Source organism: Neopelma chrysocephalum, unplaced genomic scaffold (genome assembly GCF_003984885.1).
Source record: "Neopelma chrysocephalum unplaced genomic scaffold, ASM398488v2 Primary Assembly neopelma1_63, whole genome shotgun sequence".
Taxonomy (NCBI): domain Eukaryota; kingdom Metazoa; phylum Chordata; class Aves; order Passeriformes; family Pipridae; genus Neopelma; species Neopelma chrysocephalum.
This window is the reverse complement of record NW_020897720.1, coordinates 726373-749409: the sequence shown is the minus strand read 5'-3', so window position 1 is coordinate 749409 and position 23037 is coordinate 726373. Positions and strand designations below refer to the sequence as shown.

Sequence of the window (23037 nt, the reverse complement as noted above, 5' to 3'; positions counted from 1 at the left end):
GGGGGGTCGGTCCGTGCGGGGTGTGTGTGTGTGTGTGTCCGTGTGTCCTGTGTGTGTGTGTCAGTGTGTGCCGGGCGGGCGGCGCGCGCGCGGGGCGGCGGGGGGCGCGCGCGGCGTGTCGCTGTCGCGGTCGCGGCGTGTCGCGGTCGCGGTGTCCGGCGGCGCTGGGGCGCTGCGCTCGGCCCGGTCCGGTCCGGGTTTTGCCGGCAGCCGCGGGCAGCGGCGGCGGCGGCGGCGGCAGCGCCGTGCAGCGCGGAGCGGGGGCTGCGCACTCCCAGAGCGAGCGGCGATGTGGAGGTGGGTGTGCGGCGGCGGCGAGGCACCGAGCCCGCCTCGGCTCCCCCCGGCCCCGGCCCCGGCCCCCGGGCAGGTGCTGGCCACCCCCTTTTCCCCCCTCCTTTCCCTCCCCTCCTGCCCCCCTTTCCCCAGCGCCCCCCGCTCCCCGGCAGCGCTGCCCGCAGCGCGGTGGCTCCCGGACCGCCGGTCGGTGCCGGCCCCCGGGGCGCTCCGGGCGGCGGAGTTGGGGTGGGGGGTGTTGAGGGGGTGGTGGGTAAAGCGGGGGTGGTGGAGAAGAAAAAGTTTGGCGGGGGGATTCTCGGCTCGCCCCGCTGCCCGGCGCCGTGCCCGGGCTGCCCGCGGCGGCGGCGGGGCCGGAGCTGGCCGCCTGCCCGCCTGCCCGCGTCGGGCCCGGCCGGTGCTGCCTGCGCGGCGCCCGAGCGGCCCCGCCGCTTCCCGGGGATGGGGAGGGATGGCGGGGGGACGGCGGGGGTAACGAGCAAAGTTTTTCTCGGCGCCGCCGAACCCCGCTGCCGGTACCCGCAGCCCGGCGGGGATGCGCTGGGAGCCGCGGGGAGGGATGGGGTGAGCCCCCTCACGTCTCCCCCCCGCCGCCCCGGGGCCGCCGCGGCAGCGCCCGGTGGTTTCCCGGGTGACAATGGTGGCGGCGGGGCCGGGGGGCGGCGGGGGCGGCGGCGCCGGGGGGAGGCGGTGGGCAGCGGGGCCGGCACTGCCACCCGCGACGGGGATCGCGTGGGGGGCGCCGGGGGGGGACCCCCAACCCGGCGCTGGTGGCGGCCCCTCCGTGCTCGGTCTCCGCGCGTGGGTCGCTGCCGCCTGCCCGGGGTGCGCCGGGCTCCGGCCGCAGTTTGGCTCCGCCGCCGGTGCCCGGGCGCGGGGTGGCCGTGGGAGCGGCGCCGCTCGCCATCGCCCAGCCATGTGCGACAACTCACCCAACTTTATCATCCCCCCCCTCCTCCCGTTCCCAACTAACCCCCCACCCCGCCCCGCTTCGCCGTCAGACGGGATTCCCAAACGCCCCGCTCCCCCCCACCCGCGGCGGGGACGGCACCCCGCGCCCCCCACGCACCCCGACACCCCTCGAGCCACCGCGGTCGCACCGTGGAACATCCCTCTTCCGCACCGGCGTGGGTGCCGCCAGCCCCAGAGCCACCGTGGGGGCTGTGGATTGTGCCCGAATTTGGGAATTACGTCCCCAAACTCCGCCGAGCCGCGGCCCTACGCGCCCCATGGGGGTGTGGGGTGTTTTGCGGGTTTTTTTTCTCTTTTATTTTAATTTTATTATTCCTAATTTTTTTTTCCACCGCATCCCGCAGCCGGCAGCGTCCTTCCTGCGGGGCCGGGGCTGCTTCGGGTCGGGTTATTCTTTGCTGGGATGATTGATTGGGGAGAGGAGGATAGGGGGTTGGAATGGGGGGGTGGGAGATGGGATGGGGATTGCGGGGGGGTCCATCCCACGCACAAACAAAGCTGCGCACACATCCTGCGGTAACGGCCCCGCGTGTGCGCTGACCCGGCCGGGCAACCTTCACCCCCCGCCGCTCCCTGCCGGGGGGGGCACGGGGGGGATGACGGGGGGTGCCGTGCTGCGGGAGGGCGGGTGAGGCCGGGTTTTGGGGAGGGGTGGAGGGGATGCCCATCCCGGCTACCTGGGGCGCGGAGCCGTGGCCGGCGGAAGTTTTGTTTCTCTGGAAACGGGCCCTGCTGTGTCAGCGGCCCCTTTGTGCCGCTTTGTCCGCGCCCCCCGGCCCCCAGCCCGGCGGCGGGGCCGCACCTGGGGCTGCAGGGGAACGGGGACCCCCTCGGCCCCCCCCCGCACCCCGGCCCCCCGTGTGCCCCGGCCCCCGCTGCTCCCCTCGGGCTGCGCTGCATCCCCCGGCGGGGCCGAGCCGAGGGGGGGGTCGCATGGGAACGGGGGGGTGACACCCCCCCCACGAGGTCCCGCTCAGCGGGAGCGCTTGTAGGCATGGAAACCCCGCTCCGTCTGTCCGTCCGTCCTTCGCATTCCCACCGGGAAAAGCTTTGGAGAACCGGCTCCTCCAGCGGCACCCGCGGGGCCGCCGCAGCGCATCCCCGTCGGTGGCGGTGTCACCCTAAAAGTGTCCCCGCGCGGGGTACCCCCGGAGGTGCCCCCGGCGGGGCGCCCCCCCCTCCCCGGTGCCGGTACCGGCGTCGCCCCGTCGCGCTGGCAGATGTCGCGCCCTGACCTCGGGGCAGCCGCCGGGGGAGGGGGGGTGTGGGAGGGATGTGTGGGGGGACACGGGGACGGGACGATGGGGACGGGGACGCGCCGGCGTGTGACAACAAAAGCAAAGTAACAAAGGACCCGCCGGTGCCGCTCAGAAGTTGGTGCCGGCGCCATTCGGGGCTCGGTGGCCCCGGGGGCAGGGGCGGGGGGGGCCGTTTGCCTGGCGGGATGTGCGGGCAGGGGGCGGGGGGTTGCTGTGCGGGCGCCACGAATATCCCCGTGTCCCCCCCCGCACTCGGTGGGAAGAGGCAGGAGACGGCCGAGGCGTCCTTGACATGGATTTTGTGGCGGGGATGCGGGCAGCCGGCGCCGCGCTGCCAGGCGCCTGCCCGCACTCCTGCCCGCACCCCTGCCTGCACCTCCTGCCTGTCCTGCCTGCACTCCTGCCTGTGCCTCCTGCCAGTGACACGAGGTGGGCGGGAAGGGGAAAGTGTCTCTGGGTGCTGCACCCCAGAATTCAGCCTCTTCCTCCTTGGCAGAGGTGGGTGTGAGGGGAGATGCTGTGGGTGTGTTTGGGGGGTGTTTTGGGGATTCCCCACCCTGGGGCTCACTCACCAGCATCCCCTGTTGTCACCAGGGCCATTCCAGGCAGGTGGCAGCAGTGCAGGTGCTGCTTGTCTGTGACCTGGGGATGCTGCAGGGCTTGGGGGTGGCATCCTCTCCCCAAAACTGCCCCCTCTGACAAATCTGTGTGAGGCGCTGGGAGGAGGGCCGGATCCAGGACGCTTGGCCCTCACAGCCAGCACCTGGCACCTGGAGTGTCTGTGCAAGGCTTGGCTGAGGCTGGATCCGGCCCTGCCTGGTCCTGGACCCTCCACCTCCCCCAGCAGGGACATTCTTTGGGGTGGCCACAGCGGGTGCCACCGTTCCCCTGCCTCCCTGGTTTGTTTTCCCAAATCCCAGCCGTAGGAACAACCTCTTGATTAAGTGTATTAATAGTTAAACTTTCAGCTCATAGCTTAAACTCACCAGACCACGAAAAGCTCCCTCCTTTACTCATGCTCTGGTGCTCAACTAAAATATTGCACTCAAAAGGCTTAGTTTTTTTCTTTCCCCTTCCTTTTCCCCTGACTCGACTTTGACTCCTGGGAGCATGGGGGGTCTTGTGGGACCCCCAGTTGCCATAGCTGCCCCTTGCAGCCACCCCTCTGCACAGAGCCCAGGAATGGAGATGGGGGGGGCCAGGTGTCCCCAAAGTGAGTGGTGCTCTTGGAACTCATCCAGGCTGGGGAGGAGCATGGGAAACACCATCCCAGGAAGAGGGTGGCCTCCCACCCAGTTGGGGACATGGGAATGGATGGGCTGGGGTGGCTTGGGAAGGGCTGGAGATGCTGGCAGCAGCTGGTGTGTGGGAGTGGCTGTTTTCCTGCCAGGCAGGTGATGGGGCAGGAGGAAGGTGGGAGGTTCAACCATGCCAAGTGCAAGGGCCTGCACCTGGGTGGGGGCAGCACCCAGTCCTGGCAGAGCCAGGGGGTGGGTGGGCTGGGAGCAGCCCTGTGGAGAAGGACTGGGGGATGCTGGTGGGTGACAGATGGGACATCAGCCGGCACTGTGTGCTCACAGCCCAGAGAGCAGAGTATATCCCGGGCTGCACCGTGGCAGTGTGGCCAGCAGGGTGAGGAGGGGGTGCTGCCCCTCTGCTCTGCTCTGGTGACACCCCCCTGAGGCACCATGTCCAGCTCTGGGGTCCCCAGCACAGACAGACATGGGCCTGTTGGAGTGAGTCCAGAGGAGGCCATGGGAATGGTCTGAGGGCTGGGACAGCTCTGCTCTGGAGACAGGCTGAGAGAGCTGAGGGTGGTCAGCCTGGAGAAGAGAAGGCTCTGGGGAGATCTTAGAGCCCCTTCCAGTCCCTTAAGGTGCTCCAAGAGAGCTGGAGAGTGACTTTGGACAAGGGATGGAGGGACAGGGCAAGCGGTGAGGGTTTTAAACTGCAACAGGTCAGAGTTAACTTGGACATAGAAAGGAAAGAAATGTTTCATGCTGAGAGTGCTGAGGCCCTGGCACAGGTTGTCCAGAGAAGCTGTGGCTGCCCCATCCCTGGAAGTATCCAAGGCTGGGGCTTGGAGCAACCTGGCCCCTGGAAGGTGTCCCTGCCCATGGCAGGACATGGAATGAGATGAACTTTAAGGTCTCTTCCAACCGAAACCATTCTGTGACTTGATGCAGGGGGAGTGGGGTGGGAGGGGCAGAAGGGAAGAGGTGTTAGAGCAAAGGGGTGGCTGGAGGAGGAACCACCTCCAGAGGTGGCCAGTGGGAAATCCCAGTCCAGTGGGGAGGAAACTGTGTGTTTGCTCCTGCTCAGCAGTAGCTCTGCTGTGGGGATCAGGTCTGCAGCAGCCTTTGCCTTCAGCAGAGGGACATGTCCTGGTGGGGAGGCTGTGACTCCCCATCATAGGGAACCCATTGGGGCAGCATTATGGCATGTGGGCAAGGAGCAGTCTGCATCCCTATCCGTGTCCCGTGTCCCTTGGGACACCCGTGGGGCTGGAGCCCTGGGAGGGCTCCAGGGAAAACCAGGCAGCAGGACAGTGTGACCCCAGTGAGTGGCTGAGGGCGACCCGTGGGTCCCATTGCCTTTGGGAAAGTCCAAAGGGCACGTTTACCCTGGCACTGGCCCTCGGGTGCCTGACATCCACAGTCACAAAGCTTTTGGGTCTGTCAACATCTCAGTGCTGATGGTGTGCCCTGCCCCACAGTCTCTCCTTCTGGGGGGCTGGAGGGCTGGGGGGTGCATCCCTTACGTCTTTGGAGTGATTTTATCCCTGCTTGTGTTGTCCCTTGGCTTTCAGGCAGGTGGAGTGTACTGATGGTTCGAGATGACAGCCCTTGCTGCACATGGGTGGCAGCCTGTGATTATGTGGATAAAAGGATTTTTGAGGTCAGAAGGTTTTCCAGAGGCTGCCTTGGTGTCCCTGGTTTCCACCATCCATCGTTATGGCATGGAAAAGGGACTGGACTAACGGCTCCCAGGCTGTGGGCTTGCCTTGGGATGTGTGGGTCTGGCTTGATGTTCTTGTCCTGGATTGCTTGTACCAAAGCATCTTCCATCACCCGAGCTTGGAGATTCTTTGTGCCAGGAGGATGAAGACTTGTCACCTCCCCACAGAGATGGTGACAGTGTGGCCTGGGAATGGGAGGGTGTGTGTCGGCCGTGACCCTGGAACTGGTGGCTAAGAACGAAAAAAAAAAAGCTGTTTTCTGATTTTCCAAGCAGGATGTGCTTTTCCATCCCCACCCTCCCAGCTCAGAGAGGTGGGAGCTGGAAAAGGGCTCGGGTCACTGGCTCTGCCCTGTGGCAGCCCAGTGATACTTCACTGAGGGCTTGATGTGATGGATGGGACCTACCCTGTCATTTCTGTGTCACTCCTGAGATGGGCTTCATCCCCAGGGTCTGATTGTCACCTGGGTGGTGGCAGGGCTGGGAACACTGCTGTCCTGGCCTCATTAGTGACTCTAGTGGGGTCTGGGTGGCTGCTGCCACCCGTGAAACCCCCAGCTGACCCTGGCATAGGTTTGGTCAGCGGTGCTGAGCAACCTGGGGATGGCCTGGGCTGGAGCCAGGGTTGGGTTTGTGCTCTGGTGTGATGAGATTGGGTATGTTCCCCTCTGGCCTCCTCTGGTGCTGCTGTCCCTGGCCACCTCTTGGTTTGTGGGTGGTTGCCCGTGACTGGAAGTGGCCTTGGCTTTGCCTTTGCAAACCTGCCTTGAGTTCATGCTCCAGCTCTTCATAGGAATATCTGTCTCCCACAGTGTTCCTTATGGAGTCTTCAGCTGTGCCCGAACAAGCAATACAGCTCCATCCACTAAACCCCCAGGTTGTCTCCTGGTGTCCCCAAGGGTCTTGGTGTCATTGGTTTCCACTTCTTTTTGCCCTTGTGGCTTTTGTGACTCCTTATTGCCCTCAGAGACTGGATTCCGGGGCCCAGATCTGAATCTTGAGTCCTGTCCTTGCTTGAATGTCCTGAAGGCTGAGAAGTTCTCACTTGAGCATCCCGACCCCAAAGGGTGCCAAGTGTTTGCTTTTCCTCCTCTGTGCCCACTTTCCACTCAGAGGCAGGTTCCTGCTCTCCAGCCTCTTCTGGACCTGGAGCAGGAGCAGGGAGGACCATTCATGCCCAAGGAGTGTTGATGCCTTGGGGATGAGAAATGAGTTGTGCCCACAGATGATACTTGGATGGTGTGTGGGACTCACAGAATGGCCTGGGTTGGAAGGGACCTGAAAGCTCATCTCGTTCCAAACCCCTGCCCTGGGCAGGGACACCTTCCACTAGCCCAGGTTGCTCCAAGCCTCGTCCAACCTGGCCTTGGACACTTCCAGGGCTGGGGCAGCCACAGCTTCTCTGGGCAACCTGTGCTGGGGTCTCACCACCCTCCCAGGGAAGAACTTCCCCCAATATCCCATCTAACCCTGCCCTCTGTCAGTTTAAAACCCTTGTCCCTTGTCCTATCACAGCAGGCCCTGGTGAAAAGTCTCTCTCTGACTTTCCTATCAGCCCCTGTTATGTGTTGAAAGGTCTTTCAGCAGGTCCAAATCTCACCTGGGCCCTGGTGAGGTGAGGGATGGCAGTGGCTGGTGACTAGGACATGGCAGCGGGTTGGGTTGTCCTTCTCCACTTTCCTCTCCTGCATGCCTGCCCTGTCCTGCTGGGATCACAGCAGAGAGGTAAATCCCAGGCACTCATCGCTCCCAGGGTCCCCATGGCCACTGGGATCACACCAGGGAGGTAGATCCCAGGCACCTATTGCTCCTGTTTTCCCTGTGACCACTGGGATCACAGTGGAGAGGTAGATCCCTGGCACCCATTGCTCCTGTTTTCCCTGTGGCCACTGGGATCACAGCAGGAAGGTAGATTCTTGGCACCCATTGCTCCTGGTGTCCCTGTGGCCACTGGGATCTCACCAGGGAGGTAGATCCCAGGCACCCATTGCTCCTGGTGTCCCTGTGACCACTGGGATCAGAGCAGAGAGATAGATCCCAGGCCCCCATGGCTCCCGGGGTCCCCATGGCTGCTCCCTGCCCTGCTCCCCACTGCCAGCCGGAGACTTTTCCCCCAGTTCCCGCAGCGGGTGGGAGCGCTGGCCGAGGATCGCTGGCTGGGAGTGCTCCTCCTGCCCTCTGCTTTACCTTCTGCATCTCACTAATCTGATGACCGGAGGTATGCGAAGCATTTCAAATATGGCCTCGTTAGCTGGCTCCGGACAGAGCACGCAAGAGCCATTTCTTCACACTCCTATTCCAGCCGGCTGTTGCCGTTCCCTCCTCCCACGGGCATCCCGCTGCCGCCGCTGGGATTGGCACAGCTGGTTGAGCCCATCCTGCCCATTCCCTGTGTGTCCTGGATGTGTCCTGGTGGCTGTTGGGGGGGTGTTGTGTCCTGTGGTGATTTGAGAGCATCGTTGGGCGTGTGGGCGAGGGGCAAGTGCGCGATGGTGCTGGGGAGCAGGGTGTCCCCTCTACCCGCACCCTTGGGTGCCCAGCCCTCCCTCAGCACACCCAGCCCCCTGGAAGGACCTGGAGGGCATCCCATGGCATGCGTGGCCTTGGGGCTCCCAGGGAATCCGATAGGCATCAGGGTGGGGGATGTGGGATGATGGGTGCTGGCTGGACACTGAACTGTGAAGGGGCTGTCCTTCCCCACCTTCCCCTCTGGCATCTGTGGGAAGCACCCAGTGTAGGGAGTGAAACCGGGGGGCACAGTGCAAGTGTGGGCACAGGGAAGGGGGGACTCTGGGATCCCCGGGGAATGGGTGCTGTCCAAGAGGACTGCAGCCCATCTCTGTCTGGCTCTCTGGGGTGGTCCTTGCAGTGCTGTGCCCATGAGGGTGTTGAGGCACCCACCTCGGGGTCCCATGCCTTTATCCTTGGGGCATCCCATCCATCTCTCCATCCATGTCCGTCCGTGTCTCCCCATCCCCTCCATGCCCCGGTTGGCACAGGGGGCTGCCCGCTGGAAGGGGCTCCATTGCACCAGCACTGCTGTGCTTCTGCCTGACCCCAGCACCAGCTCTTGATGTCCTCAGTGTCCCGGTGACAGCGCGAGCCTGGCCCCACCTCCCCATCCCGCTATTTAAAGCTGGGGCTGGGGGCAGAAAAATAAACGCGGAGGACGAAGATGATGATGATGATGATGATGGTGGTGGCTCTGACCGCCCTTGGGGACAGCTGGCCCCGCGTCGGCGTCCCCGGGGAGGGGATGCCGTGGCCTGGCACAGCCGGGCACGGGGCTGGGAGCTGGTCGCCAGCCGTTTGCGCTTTAATGCATCAGGACAGCTTGCAAATTCCAGGCTGGCGCGGCGAGGTGCCGGCCGCGGCCGAGCGTGCGCGCTGTCGCGGCGGGGGCCGCGCTGCCAGACCCGGTTAGCTCCCTTATCTCGCCCGCCGCCGCGGGGGGACGGGGGTCAGGGCAGGGCTGCGGGCAGCCCCTGCCTCCCACCCTGCCGGGGGGGTCTGCGCAGCCCCCCCGCTGCAGCAGAGGTGGGGTACGGTGGGGGCACAGCGGGAGGTTGGCGTGGGAAGGGCAGGTTTGTAGGGACCTGTGTCCCCCTGGCATCTGGAGGGACCCCATCTCACCATCTGCAGGGAGTTCTGTTGCTCCTGTCCCCGCATCTGCAGGGACCCCCGTCCCCTCTGTCCCCCTCCTGTCTGCAAAACCCTTCTGCAAGGATCTCTGACCTCTCCTTCTGCAGAAACCCCTCTCCTCTCTGTTCTCCCCCATCTGCAAAGGCCCTTGTCCCCTCCTTCTGCGGGGAACCCTGTCCGCCTTGTCCCGTCCTTGTCTGCAAAGCCCCCTGTCCCCCTTCTACAGAGCCTGCTGTTCCCTCATCTGTAGGGGCCCCTGTCCCCCCTTCTGCAGGGACTCCTGTCCCCCCATCTTCAAAGCCCCACGCTTCTCCCCATCTTCAGGTATCCCTGTCCCCCCCTTCATCTTCAGACCCCTGTGTCCCCCCATCTACAGGGACTCCTGTCCCCCTTATGCAGATCCCCTGACCCCCTTCTGCAGAGCTCTGTGTCCTCCCATCCACAGGGATCCCTGTTCCCTGGAATCCACAGGAACCCTTGTCCCCTTCCCAGGCCTCCCTCTGCAGAGCCCTGGGGTGATTCCCAGTCCTGTCCCCCCAGCACCAGGGATGACCTGGAGGTTGTTCAGGGACAGCCATCTGAATCCCAGGAGAGAGGGTGACCTGTCATCTCTACAAACGGGGAAACTGAGGCAGGGAATGCCACTGAATCCTTTCTAAGAAGCAGTTTCTTATCCTTTCCCTGAATATTTCCCAAATATCTGAGCCCATCCATCGTGCCAGGACCCCCAGCCTTTGCCCCTGTCTCCCTGCTGCTGTGTTACCTCCCTCCTCCCCATCCTCACATTCAAGTTAAATAAAAGAAGCCTTTAAAAACATGCATTGCCACCTCGCTGGGAAGAATTGGAGTCACCTGGAGTGCTAATCCCGAGGCACCCTGGGGCTATTGGGTGCTCCCCGGGGGTGGAGGAGGAGGAGGAGGAGGGAGCTCTTGCTTTTCGAAGGCGTGGGGGGATTAGCGGGAGGATTGGTAAATCTGACCCCAGGTAAAGATTAAGACCCAAAAAAAAAAAAAAGAAAAACGTTGTGTTTTCTCCCCCGTGCTGATGGACCGTGAAGATTAAACTGGGATGAATCCATGCAGCAGCCAGTTCAATTAGGGGGTGGGGGACGGCAAGGAGGGATTTGAGGATGGGGCAGGGAAGGGGGCTGTGTCCGGGGGTCTGGAGATGCCACAGCTGGGGGAAAAAGGGGGAGCTGGAGAAAAATAGGGGAGCTGTAGGGGAATGGGGGACCTGGAAGGCCAGTGGCCAGTCCCTGGGGGTTCCCAGGCTGCCTGTGGCTGCTGCTGGGGAGGGGATTTTTTGGGGGGACAACCATATCTATAACCACTGACAGCCTAATCCTGGAAATAGCTGGCACTGGGCTGTGTGTGGGCGGCTTCAGCAGCTCATCCCAAAGGCCAATAGGTTTATGGATAGGGCTGGAAAACACCCCAGCAGCAGGGAATAAGTCCCCTACCCCTGTTAGAAGTGGGATGTTCTCTTATCCCACTTGAGCTCACTGGTCTGCATCCCACAAACCATCCCAGCACGTGGCCACCTCCAAAGATAACCAGGGACCTCACCTTTTTCTGAGCCCTCCGCCCTTCACGACCCTGGGGCTTGGGGGGGCTTCTAACAGAGCCCTGAGAAACTTGTGTTTCCTGGTGGTGACGCTCCCCTGGGAAGTGCTGGGAAGGGGGACAAGGGGCTCCCCTCTAGGACACGGAGTGGGGGACATGTTCGCTCCCACAGCCAAGGGGGTGGGAAGGGACTGACTTCCCTGCCATGGTGCTCCCTGTCCCCTTGGTAAGGGAGGGGAGAGATGCTGAGACCACGGGCAAAGGAAACTGGGGAGACCCCTCTGGGCTGTCTGGCTGTCCTGAAGGACCACGGGACCAGTGTGTGTACTGGGAGGAGACTGGAGTGGCACCCCTGGGGTGGGCCATGGAGTGGCTGACCCCGCCATTGGGGATGAGGCTTTTTGGGGGGCTGAGCACTGGCTTGGGGGTCAAACACTGTTTTGGGGGGGGTGGAGCACTGGTTTGGGGGGCTGAGCACCAGTTTGGAGGTCAAGCAGCATTTTGGGGTGTTGAGCTCGAGGGGCTGAGCACCATTTTGGGGAGCTGAGAACCGGCTTGGGGGTCAAGCATCATCCTGGCTTGGAGGTCAAGCACTGTTTTGGGGGGTTGAGTGCTGTTTTGGGGGGCTGAGCACCAACTTGAGGGTCATGCACTGTTTTGGGAGGCTGAGCATAAGCATGAGGGTTGAGCACCATTTTGGGGGACTGAGCCAGCTTGAGGATCAAGCATTGTTTTGGGGGCCTGAGCCCCAGTTTGGGATCTGAGCTTTGACTTGGGAGTCGTGCACCATTTTGGGGGGCTGAGCAGCAGCTCAGTGGGTGAGCACTGGTTCAGGGTGCTGAGCACCAACTTGGGGGGTTCAAGCACTGTTTTGGGGGGCTGAGCACCCCCTCAGGGGTTGAGCAGTGGTTTGGGGGCTGAGGACTGGTTGGGGGCTGAGCACTGTCTCATGGGCTGAGTGCTGGTTCAGGGGCTGAGCACCAGGCTGGGAGCTGAGCACCATTTTGGGTGAGCTGGTACCATCTCAGGGGTCAAGCACCTGTCCAGGGTGTTCAGGGGGCTCAGAGCTGGCTGGGGGGGCTGAGCACTGTTGTGGGAAGCCAAGCACTAGGTTGGGCACCAAGCACCAGTTTGGGTGGCTGAGCACCATTTCAGGTTGAGCAGTGGTTTGGGGGGCTAAGCACTGGTTCTGGGGCTGAGCCCCAGTTTGAGGGGCTGGATCCTTCCTCAGAGGGCTGAGGGCAAGCACCCCACTGAGGGTGTGCTCCTGTCTCACATCCCGTGCTGGGGGCTAGTAAGGCCAGTGTGGGGGTCGTTCCTGCTCTGTCTTTGCTCCCTGTCCTCATCACAGGGTGGCCTCGGGATGGGGAGTAGCTGAAAAGGTGGCTCTGGGTCCCTTCACTCCACCAAGTGTGTGGGCCCATCCCAGCCCTTCCCTACCTCAGTTTTCCTCCTGCAGTGAAGCTCTTCAGCTGCCCCTGCTGCCTCCTGCCCACAGCATTCCAGCTGCTCTTCCACTGCCAAGGGCATAATTTCCTGGACATGCAGGGATGGGAAGGGTCACCTCACCCCCATGCCCAGTGGTTGGGTGCTGGTACCTTGGCATCCCTCTGGGTGTTCCCCAGGGGCTCAGGTGTGGTGGGTGTCCTGGCAAACCCTTGCCCAGCCAACTCCATGCCAGAGCCTGACCTGATCTCCTGGTGGTCCTGGCAACCAGGAATCAAATTTACCAGGACCTTCTCCTGGGGCAGAGGTGGCTCTCAAGCTGGTGCCCACATTGTGGTGCCAGTGTGGGAGGGTGGGTGTGTGTGGGTGCAGGGGCCACTTTTCCCTGCCAGCTGAGCTGCTGCCATTGGAGCAGGGAGAATCCCAGGCCCCTCTCCTCCCAGTGGGTGGGGGACAGACCCAGACCAGGAGATTCTGCATCACCCCAGCAGGGTCATGCCAGTGCCATGTCCTCACAGGCTTCCTGGGATGTGTTGGCACTGGGAGCTGGGCAGGGTATGATGATAGTGGAATGTCCCCTCATAGGAGAGGGACACCACTTGGGACACTGGCCTCTCTGAATCACATCCTGGGGGGGCGAAATCCCACTCTTCCATCTGCTGTCCGGCTTTGCCATGGGGTGCTGCACTCCCAGCTGCCCCCCAAAGTTCTCCTGGGGGGTGACCACAGGGTGAGGGACCAGGGGTCTCCCTGTGTCCACCCCAGACTTGTCCAGGAACCCCATCCCAGAGCTGCAGTCAGTGCCCCATAGGGGGGAGCAGCTCCTGGGTCCCTTGGGAGTGGGTGCCCCCCACCCAACCCCTCTGTCTCTGAGCACTCAGCATCATGTACTGGGTGGAAATAAGGAGAAACTTGGAAATTCAGGGTTGGAGAAAGGCCTGGAGCTGCCAGCAGAGTTTCAGGGTTCGAGTGAGTGCTGTGGGAGGTGGGCAGGGATGCAGTGCCCCATGGCAGGATGACTGGTACCCTGGGCGATTCCGGGATACCGAAAGCATCCCTCTGAGTAATCCCCTGGGAATCTGTGTGTGCGGGGGGGGAAGGGGGGGGCGGGGGGGGGAGGGCCAGGCACTCCAAAAGACACAAACCGTCTGTGCCCTGGAGGCTGAGACCGCCCCAAACTCATCTCATGGGTGAAAATAGCTGTGGGGCGTGGAGGATGCTTGGCCACATCCCTGCTCAGCTTTACTTCAGCCACATCCTGGCTGGGGGGAAGGGGGGAATGCCTTGCTCTGGAGGGACCCTCCAGTGGGCTTTGTGCCGGGGGGGCTGTGCCGTGTCGGAAATCACGTGGCTCAGGGACTTGGGGCTTTACGGGAAGCGAGGGTTGAGGCGAGGGGCAGCTCCCATTCCCCCGCGATGGCTCGGCCGGGGTTCAGCTCTGGATCAGGCCCCCAAACCAGCTGCCCCGCGGCCGTGGCTTCCCGGCAGGCGCAGGGCGAGGGGTGTCGGGGGGATGAGGAGCCGCCGTCGCTCCCCGGAGCAGATGGTCCCTCGGCAGCAAAGCTGCCCCTTCCGCATCGATTACCCGGGCCGGCCGTTTAACGATCGCTTTCCGGGGTTAATTAAACTCTCCTCGCCGAGGGCGGCTGGGCGGCGGGGCCCTACCTGCCTGCAGCCCTGATGGACCCCCCCAAAACGGGGGGGGACGAGCCTGTGGCTGGAGCTGGGGTTTGCTTCCAAGCCAAACCTTAATATCCATCCTGGAGTGCAGCGGGTGTGCCAGGAGGGTCGGCCCCGCCGTGGCTGCACTTCTCTCCGGGGCATCCGGAGCAAGGTCAGCTGCCCAGTCTGGTTGTATCCCACTTCCCAGGCAGCATGGGGTGCTGGAGCAGAGGCTGCCTGGCGTCTTCCCCTGAACGCTGTTTTTTTTGGGAGTGGCCCCCGCTGCCTTGCTCTGCCCACCCATGTCTCTATTCACAATGATCTTGGAGGAAGGAATTGAGTGCTTGGTGCAGACGGTGGCTCCGGAGCAGCACGGTTTGCTGGGCAGGTCCCAGCCCTGGGATTGTCAGGAGTCGCTGCTTCTTGCATATCTAAATGTGCCCTTTCAGCCGGCGCTCTCGGTCGAAACTGCCATCTTTTGCCTCATTGTCAGCCTCGCCGAGGTTACGCATCGTTTGCTGACTCACAGCCTCCTGCTCTAATTACTCGTTCGACTCCCTCCCTGGAGCCACCCGGCCAGTCCCAGCACATCCCTTCCCGCTGCTGCACTGCCAGCCAGGGGGCTGGAGCCAGGGCATCCATGCAAACCTCCTCCCTGCACCCATCCCTATCCATGAGCATCGCTCCGAGGCTCCGGGTTCAGCTGAAAGCAGCTGTCCCGGTCGTCTGGTCCAGCTTCCCACTGCTCGCACCCTTTGGGATGGTTTTAGGGTGCATCCGCGGGGTGGAGCCGGGGCATCCATGCAAACTCCCCTCCCTGCATCCATCCCTGCCCGTGTCATTCTCTTCGGGTCACCTGCTCCAGCTTCCCACTGCTCGCACCCCCCCGGATGGTTTTGGGGTGCAGCCGGGGGGTGGTGGGTGCTGGCAGGGAGAACACAAGGTGTACCCGACCCACCACGCACACGCAATGCCAGAGGGGCTCAGGGCTGGCTGTCCCACCGGGCATCCCCCCAGGCGTGGCCCCGCTGAGGGATGCTCCGCTCCCACCCTCCGAGCTTCCCAGGAGCATCCCGGCCGCGCAGCCCCCCCCCGGGGCGAGCGGGAGCCCGGCCCCCCCTCGGCGGCAGCGCCGGCTGGGACGAGCCGCGCACTAAACCCGTTAGCTGAGCCTCTCTGATCCCCGTCCGATACGATCAGCCGCCGGGGAGCTCTGAGCCGGGCCCAGCGTGATTTCCAGCGTCGCGGAGATTCGAACAGACGCCGCAATTACTGACGGGGTTGGGCTGATCCCCCTCCCGGTCCCGCTGCTCTGCACTGCCTGGTGTCCTGTGTGCCAGAAACAGGAAAGCACCAGCTCTGCCCTTTTTAAAATTACTATTTTTATTATTATTATCATCAAAATATCCCCCCATCCTGGGCTTGCCATCACGGTGTGGTGCCGGTGGGAAGAGCCTGCTCTCCTCTCCAGCATCTCCCTCCTCAGATCATTGCACCTTCCCAAACTCATCCATCCCAGCAAGCCAGATGGATGCAGGGGCTCAAGTTGGCTTTAATTAATTTAATTTTTTATCTCCCCCCTTTTTTTTTTCTGGTCTGTAATACTGAGGCGGAAACAACATCCCTGCAAATCCATCTTGCTAAGGGAGGTGAAACCAAGCCGGGTAATCCGGTGGTAAGGACAGCGCTCCGACGGGTAATGCAGTCGCGCTCGCCTTGGAAGACGAGATATTTTATATATTTATATATCGAGGCAAAAAAAAAATAGCCATATATGTGTTTGCACAGGCTTCTGCCTGTCACAGAGTGGTCCAACCACGCATCTTATCTCATAAAGCCATATTTTGGCCCTTTTTTCCCCCCCCCAAGAAAGTGAATTTTAAGCACCGGGAGACAGTGATGGTTTCTTTGGAGCTGTTAGGATCTGCCATGTACAATAAATCTGTCTTAGTTTGTGGATTATTGGCCCAATAGACCGTAACAGCTCTGTCAGCCCCTCCTGGCGCGCTGTGTCCGGCGAGCTCAGCCTTTGGTGGGTTTTCCTGGTCTTTTTCTTATTTTTTAGCAGGAATTTGCTAAGGATTTTTCTGTGCCATGTGCGTGTACAGCAGCTGATAGGGAATTCACAGGAGCTCAGTAGCGTGCTTAGGTTTTGGGGTTTTTCTGCTTTTTTTTTTTTTAATATATTTCCCCTCTGGAAAAACCCAAAGGCACAAAGTCCAGATCCCCAAAATAGGATGAAAAGGAGGGCAGAGCCATTGCTGCCAGAGGCTGCCTCCCCAAAACTTGTGCTGGTTGGGAGCGGGGATTTACTGAGTGGGGTTTTCCTGCTTTCCAGTAGGGTTTTCCCTGGATGGCCGTTGTTCCCAGTCCCCTGTGCTTGATCCAAGCCCAGAAAAACAGGATTTCCCGGGGATGGTGTGGGATGGTGTGCTGGCCCCTCCAGCCTCACTGGGCCAAGTGGCACACGCTCCTGTCACCCTCAGCCTGATTTTGAGGCCAGATGGGGGGCCTGCATCTAGTCTTGCCCCAACGACAGCCCCACCACGTCCTGCTGCTTGGGCTCAGCGTGGCCCTGGGGGAGGATGTGGGGTGAGATGTGGGGTGAGATGTGGGGTGAGATGTGGGGTGCAGGTGTAGGGCAGGATGTGGGGTACACAGTGATGATGGGGTGAGCAGCAGAGGGTGGGCGCAGGGTGCCAGAGTGGGGCTGCAGGCACAGGGCACAGCTGTGGGCTGCGGGTGTGGGGCACAGGCTGCAGGCACACGACGTGGGCATGCAGGTGCCACACCAATGCCATGGCCTGTGGGGGGATTAGATCTGTGCAGGGCTGGGGGGGACACGCATCCACCTTTGTCCTGGAGGCGGGCAGGAGGAGGCGTGTGGGATTTGGGACGGGGTGAGGGCAGGCTGAGCGCTTGGCGCCGTCCGGGAAGGGGCGGGCGGGGGCGGCCCCCGCGGTGCCAGGGACGGGCGGTGCCGCGGGGGGCTGCGGGCTGGGGATGCCTGTAAGTCCCCCCGGGCGCTGCTCTGGTCCCAGCAGCTCCGTAATAAGCCCATTAAGAGCTCAGGGAGCCTTACACCTCGGGGGGCTGCAGCAGGGACTTGCACTGCTTCGGCTTAAACCCCTTGAGCCCAAGCGGGGGTGCCCGCTGTGGGGACATGAGGACGCCCGTGGGTCTTCTCTGGAGGCACCCATCCTGAATCCCTTGTGGGTGCCGGCTGCTTCTCTCGGGATAGTGAGGGCTGCAGCCCTGGCACCGGGGTTTGGCTTTGTTGCATTGTTAAAATGCAGCATCGGAGTGAAAAAGTACATTTTTCCTCCGAAAAATCCTCAGGGTAGGATGTTCTCCCTCTGGGTGCTGCTGTTCAGAGTCACAATGTGTAGGAGAAAGGTGCAGGGAGGGCAGGTGGGTCCATCCAGGGTGCACGAGGATGGGGAAGCCACACTGGTCGAGGGGAACCTTGTCAGGAATTGCTGGGGAGTTTTTCTACCCTTAACTTGGATGTGCCTTATGTCAAAAGTGCCAGAAACTGAAAGGAGGAAAAAAAACCCCCATGGATAGGTCTTTGTGAAACCTGTGGGATGGAAACAGCTGTGTCAGAGCACTGAGGGAGATGTTGTGGACAGTCCCTAAAATTCCAGTGGCTCATCCCAGCCACAAGGATGGGCTTCCTTTTGACCAATGCACCACCTACAAGACCACATCCCCTGGTGCTCCATCTCGCTGGGGGATGGAATCTGTGAGGGCTTCCTGCCCAGCTTGTCCCACAGCCCCTGCTCATCCCTCAGCCTTGCTCAGGCTCATCCTCCACAAATCATGTCACCGAGGGCAAGGTGCGGGACCCCCTCGCACAGGGCAGAGGGAGGAAGATGGGTTGGAGGAAGCAGCAGGTGGAGAAGAATGTCCATCATGAAAGCTGAGAGCACTCAGTGGGAATATCACCCCTTTGGATGGGTGCCCTGTGCTGTGGAGCTTCCTTCCTATCCCAGGGGCTTGCCAGTGCCACGGGAAGACCTGCCCAGAGATGGGGATGTGGGTGTTGGGTTTCAGGAGGGGTGAAAACCCTGATGGGATCAACCCCTTCTGCATGGGTGGGGGAAGATGGTTCCCTTGCAGGGGCCACCAATCCAGCAGGCAGGTCCTTGGAAGGAGGCTGGGAGGTCTGAACCCAGCCTGGGCTGGCTGGGGAAGGAATGGACCGACATGTGGCAGGCACCAACCACATCCAGCTTGTTCCTTGTCATTCCAGCTCACCACCTTGTTCCTCAGCTTTTGGCAAAGTGAGGAAAGGCAGATGTATTGACATCTAACTCTAGTTTTAGTGTAGCTCCTGAAAGCTTGGGGCCAGGAAGGACCAGTAAGCCCAGACAGATGGTGACACCCTGCAGTCAGTCCCCCTCAAACCACATCTCCAGTCTTGTAAGCCCTTTCCAGCCCCCACCATGTGGTGCTTCCTTCATTCTCCAGCTTCCCCAGGATCAGTCTTGTGGCTCTTCTCTGTCTTCCTCTGTGTTGTGACAGCTTGTAGATGGGTTTTTCCATGGCTATTCTCCTCGAGGTCATAGAGTGAACCCCTGTGTTTCTTACTGTGAGTCCTGCAGCTCACTCAGCTGAGGGTCCCCCATCCTGACTTGTGCTGTGGCTGGTGATGGTGACCCTTTCCTCCTTCCCACGGCTCCAGCTCTGCTTTCTGACTGTCCTGGGGTTGGTTCTTTCAGATCTGCCAACTTCACCTGTGTCACTTGTGCTTTTTGGGTAAGGCACAGTGCTGGGAGGAAAGGACCTTAAAGCTCATCTTGTTCCACCCCCCCTGCCGTGGGCAGGGACATCTTCCACTAGACTAGGGCTTCCAAGCCCAATCCAACCTGGGCTTGAGCACTTCCAGGGATGGGGCAACCACAGCTTCTCTGGGCAACCCATGCCTTACCATCCTCACAGAGAGGAATTTTTTCCCCCATCTAACCCTGCCCTGTGTCAGTTTAAACCCCTCACCCCTTGTCCTGTCACGACAGGCCATGGTGAGAAGTCTCTCTCCATTTTTCTTCCACACCCCCTTCATGCACAGAAAGGCCACACTGGGGTCTCGTGGCTGTGTCAGACCCCCAGGGAAGGGGCTATTCAAGTGTTCTGTAGCAGTCCCGATGTCTGCTGCAGCCAAACTGGTATCTGACCAAAGGGAGAAGCTTGGCCTTGTTGGTACAACACCTCCTTGCTCTGCCACCCCATCAGTTTTCTGGGAACAGTTTTCCAGGAACAGTTTTCCTAAAGACTCTTCCCAGGAGAAGACTGCCCAGGAGTGCTGTTTTTCCATCCTGCCATGTACAGGGAAGGAAGATGCCCTTCCTCTTGGGCTGATTCCTGAAGAGGCATTAAGAACCAAGGAAGATATCCAAGAGGACATCCCCGAAGGAGAGCTTGGCTTGGGTCAGTCCATCACCTCTGGCCTCAGGCCTCGGGCACGTTTGCCCATCCAAGAGCACGGTGTGTGTTGGTGCAGGTCCCTTCCCAGCTGTGCTCCTGGTACAAGGCAGGCCTTCTCCCTTATGACATTTGGTCACCACTGAAGCCAATGTCACAGTGTCCTCCCCACCCATTAGCCAGGATGGGGCAGTGCCAAGGCTCCCTGATCCCCAGGATGTGGTGCAAACCCTCCCTGTGGCTCTGCTCTCCTGGAAGAGGAATTGCTGTTTGCTCCCTGGGATCCAGTAGGTACTGAAGGGAGGAGCACCATCTTCCTCTTGATCCTGGGATGATCCAGTTTGCCCATTGCTTTGGGTTCTGCATTAACATGGTTTCCTTGACTGCCTTGCCCTTGAGCTTGGTTTGGGAGACCCAGGTCTAGTGCTATAACTGTCCCTCATGGAAAAGCTCAAGGAGGGGAGAAAGACAGGAGTGCAGGAATCCTGGGGACCAGTGAAATCAGTGTCTGAAGTGTTCCCTAGGGTGAAGGAAAATGGTGGAACACCTGCCAAGAGTCACCAGTGCTAGAGGTGTTGGCAGCAAGTGTCCCTGTCCTCTGGCACCTGCTGGCGTGGGCAGCACCCTTCCCTCTGCCCAGGGCTCCAGTTCTGTCCTCTTGCTTGGCATCTTCCAGTCTGCTCTCCTGTGCTGCCTGGAGTTGTCCTGGGCTCTCTGATTCCATCCCACTGCCTCCAGCAGGATCTGTCTTGGAGCCAGGGTCACCTGCGATGTCTCAGGGAACGGGAAGCTCTTGGGGGGCACAGCAGTGAGCTTGGGCAATGCTTGTGTCTGAGCTAGAGAGCACCAGGGTTTGCTCTGTGTTATTCTGGATTTAAAAGGGAAAAAAAAGAAAAAAGGGATTGCTCTTTCCCAGTTCCTGCATTTCCTGAGAGCAGCCTAGCTCCTAGCTTATCTTCAGACAGCCTCAGGGGTATTCCCTTGGAGTTTGGGAGTTTAATCAGGCATTGCTGGGGCATGTGAACTCTGCGGCGAGTCGCCGTTCCCAGGGAGGGGAGCGCCTCTCGCAGATATTTGGGTTGGCGTGCCTGGGCTGGGGGCTGGGCTGGCTGGGAACGCGCTGCTGCTTTTCCTGGGGATGCGACTGGGAATGGCCGGGGGCGGGGGGGCGGTGACGACCTGCACGGCCCGGGGGCGGGGGGGGGTTTGCAGGCAGGATGCTGGCAGCAGCCGCGGGCAGGGTGGGGTCCCTTGGACACTCCTGTGGCAGGGCTGGCTGGGCTTCACTACGCTGGTTTGCACCTTTATCCCCCCCAGCCCTGCCTCTACCACCTGCCTCTTTTCTTCCCAAACCCATGGATTTTCCTTGTAGCATCCTAGGCGAGAGCTGCTGGTCCCCACCAGCCATCCTGATCCTGACCTGGCACCCTCCTCCTGGCCTCCCTGGCCCTAATCTGACCAGTGAACTGGGCAGGGAATCAGGATCCCGGTGGAAATGCCCGACGCCGGGCTCTGCCTTGCCGGTGGAATCGAGGGCTTTGTTGCTGGCTCTTTCGCAGGCAGGATTTCTTTTTTTGGGGGCTGGATATATTTCTGGCAAGTAAAATGACGGATGCTCTGTTTCGTTTCCAGTGGCAGCGTTTCAGATTCCTTGCTCCAGGGCAGGAGCCGAGCGAACTCCGATTCCAGAGCAGCTCTGGTACCTTGGCAGCTTAAAGGCCACGGGGTTTGCTTGAATGACAAGCGGTGCCGAGCACGGGGAAAGCTCGGGAGAGGCACTTCTGTGCTCGTGCCCTCCATCTCTTGCAGGAGTGAGAACCCACAGAGGCAGGGGAGGCAGCTTTATGTTATCTTCCTGCTCTGCAGGCAAACTGGGGGGTGGTGGAAAGACAACATGGAGAAGGATGGCGAGCCCTGCCTTGTGGGGGTGCTCCCTGTGTCGCTGCCAGGGAGATGGGGAGAGGCACAAAGTCTTGAGGCAAGGCTTGTGTCTTCTGCCCAGGAGCATCCTCTTGGATGCTCTTACCCCAGCTCTGCCTGTGCCTCCCCTTGTACCTGGTTCGGAAGGATAGAATCATGGAAACATGGAATAGTTTGGGTTGGAAGGGACCTTAAAGCTCGTCTTGTTCCACCCCTCTGCCATGGGCAGGGACACCTTTCAGCAGACCAGGTTGCTCCAAGCCCCGTCCAACCTGGCCTTGGACACTTCCAGGGAAGGGGCAGCCACAGCTTCTCTGGGCAACCTGTGCCAGGGCCTCCCCAGTGCCTCCAGAGCGATTCAGGTGCAGATCCCAGTGGCTGGCTGAGCTGCATCCTACAGTTTGGTGAGCCCAAACCACTGGGGAGGATGGGACCTGCTGGCAGGGCTGGCCTGCCACTGGGATTCTGCAGTGCTGGCAATGAAGCGAGAGGGATGGGGGTCCACAGCCCAGGTGGGTGAGAGCAGGTTGGGGATCTGCCTTCCTGAGGCTCCTCAGCTTTTTTTGGTCTGTTTGGATGGACCTGAGACACCTGTAGGTCTGCAGGCAGGGCTTGACGTGGTGCTGGTCACAGACAGGGTCTGCCTGTCCCTCATAGAGCTCCCCTGTGCTTGATTTTGGTGCTGGAAAGAACCCTAATCACTGCCTGCCCCCCAAAGCCCACCCCCCAAAACCTCTCAAGCCTCTCTGGCCCACTGGGCTTATTGGAAGTAAGGGCACCAGGGGGAATGGGATTCCTGGGCTGGCCAGCCCCATCGCTGTGGTGAGTTTTGGCTGTGCTCAGCAAGGCTGTGGGGCTGGGAGGAGACCCACCCAGGCTCCCTGAGGGCTGCGGGGTGCCCGATTGCCCTCTCCCAGAGCTGAGCTGGTTCTTCCCCCTGCCAAGCCCTGGCCAAGCAGCCTTCCTCCTCCCCTTTCTCTTCTTCCTCCCGCTTCCCTCCTGCCAGCGAGGCCAAGCAAAACGTGGAGCTGACCAAAAATAACAACCGCCGGCAGATCCAGACAATGGATAAACCCCCGGTGAGGGCGAGGGCGACCCGAATCCTCCCAGAGGAAGACGGGATTATTCGCCGTCCTCTTAGACATCTGTCAATAGCTGCCGTCTGCGGACCCCGGCGGCTTTCCGACGGGGCCGTCACCTTCCCGGTGGGAAAAGTGGTTCTTCCAAAGTGGTTGCCTTCCAGAGTGGGGATCGTGGTGGCTTGGGATCTCACTACTAAGCACCATGAGGTCCTCACCACCCATTAATGGCCAGGCTCAAACGCGCTGAGCTGGCCCCGGCGTTCTCAGGTGGTGACCCTGACACAGGTGCTGCCGTGGGTGCACTGGCCCTTCCCACTGCAGGCTTTCCTGGGATCTGAAGCAGCCCCTTGGTGTGTGCTCTGCCACCATGGAGCTGCCTGGTGGCATGTGGAGGGATGAGGTTTTGAGAGAGCTGGGAGCGCAAGGGGACAGCTCCAGGCTGGAGCTGTTCTTGGAGGTGGCACTGATGGATTTGGGCACTACCAGAGGTGACACTTGGAGGTGGCATGAATAGATTTGAGCACCGCTGGAGGTGGCACTTGGGGATGGCACTAATGTATTTGGGCACGATTGGAGGTGGCACAAATAGATTTGGGCACCATTGGAGCTGGCACTTGGAGGTGGCAGGAATAGATTGGAGCACCATGAGAGGTGGCACTTGGAGGTGGCACTAATGGCTTTGGGGCTTTTCGCCATCCAGTATTGCCATGTGACTGTGCCTACAACTCTTTTCCTTATTTTTAATTAACTCCTCGTTGCTCTGCACCTGCCAGTGGGTCTCTCCATGACCTGGTTGTTGGTCAGACCCCCAG

General features: G+C 61.0%; 1 protein-coding gene across 3 annotated transcripts in view; it reads left to right on the top strand.

Moving 5' to 3' along the window:
- The first annotated feature begins 229 nt into the window (after positions 1–229).
- Positions 230–23037, top strand: part of CXXC5 (CXXC finger protein 5) — a 36763-nt gene continuing 13955 nt past the window's right edge. For 2 of the 3 annotated variants that reach the window (XR_003534126.1, XM_027682752.1), the window contains exon 1: positions 230–297. The gene's annotated coding sequence lies outside the window, so the exon portion shown is untranslated. Of the gene's footprint in view, positions 298–19493; positions 19515–23037 lie in introns of those variants that run through there. The other variant, XM_027682753.1, reaches the window with a different exon arrangement.